At 44.8% G+C, this 1,220-nt stretch overlaps 1 pseudogene; it reads left to right on the top strand.

Moving 5' to 3' along the window:
* Positions 1 to 569: 569 nt before the first annotated feature.
* Positions 570 to 988, top strand: LOC125405568 (large ribosomal subunit protein eL27 pseudogene; annotated as a pseudogene).
* The last annotated feature ends 232 nt before the right edge of the window (positions 989 to 1,220 follow it).

Raw genomic sequence — 1,220 nt, 5'->3', positions numbered from 1 at the left:
AATAAAGGATTAAAAATTTGAAGAAAAATATCTAGATAGCCTTTTCAAGGTGGAGAGACTTTGGGATGAAGACACACACTATACTCTACCCAATGACAGTTTTAATATGCTAAATAGAGAGATGAGACACTGTGGAGGTGTGCGGATCACAGATCGACATGCTGGGGCCAGCTTGTCTGAGAGAGCAATTGATCCTGACCCTTAGGCAAGCTGCGCGTGAGACTGGGTAGAGGCTACTGGTGTTTGTTAGATGCCTTAAGAACTAACACTGACAGGTGCTTTGTAACAGTAAGGCAGACACAGCTCGCATCTATGAAGCCCTTTCTATAGGCCTTGTGTTTAATCCTCATCCTGACCCCAAAGGATGAGTGCTTTGCATCTCAAAGGAAGAAGACAGAGCTTTGAGATGCCTGCGGATGGTCGTGTTGGTAATCACAGAGTCTGACTTATTATTATCTCCAAGGTTAAATAATCTTTCATCTCCAGGATCTCGGCTCCCTCGTTTGTAAAGTGGGATTAAAAAATAAGCCTTTGTTTCTTTCTGCTGGGTGCCAGAACCTGCTGTGGAAATGGGCAAGTTCAAGAAACCTGGAGAAATGGTGCTCGTCCCGGGCTGGATTGCTAGATGCAAATCTGCTGTAGTGAAGAACGTGGATGATGGTACCCTAGGCCTTCGCCCTCACAGCCATGCTCTGGTGGCTGGAACTGACCGCTATCCCCAAAGTGTGACAGCTGCCATGGGCAAGAAGAAAACCACCGAGAGATCGAAGATTGAATCCTTTGTGAAATATCTAACTACCCAGCCCCTCATGCCCACAAGGTACTCTCTGGGCAGTCCCTGGGACGAAACCGTTGTCAACAAGGATGTCTTATAGACCCTTTAAGAGTTCTGAAACCCAAAGCCAGGCAGGAGGCCAAAGTCAAGTTTGAGGAAAGGTAAAAGACAGAGAAGAAGAACAAGTGGTTTTTCTAGAAACTTCAATTTTAGGTATATTTTTGTTTCCATCATTAAAAAATTTAAAAGAGGGTGGGTAATAATATTTTACTTGGCCAGACGGGGAGTGTGGGTCCGTAGGTCATGCAGCAAACATGCTTCAGGCTGTGGGGACCACAAAAAAGCCATATAGACTTGGGACAGAGAGTCTTTGTGTGACTGAACAGAATCACACACAAATACCATACAACACAAAGCGATACTCCGTGCAATTGTTAGACAAAAC

Source organism: Myodes glareolus, chromosome 17 (assembly GCF_982192425.1).
Source record: "Myodes glareolus chromosome 17, mMyoGla1.1, whole genome shotgun sequence".
In the NCBI taxonomy this organism is placed as follows: domain Eukaryota; kingdom Metazoa; phylum Chordata; class Mammalia; order Rodentia; family Cricetidae; genus Myodes; species Myodes glareolus.
Note: the sequence above shows the minus strand (reverse complement) of the source record. Positions and strands in the feature narration are given on the sequence as shown.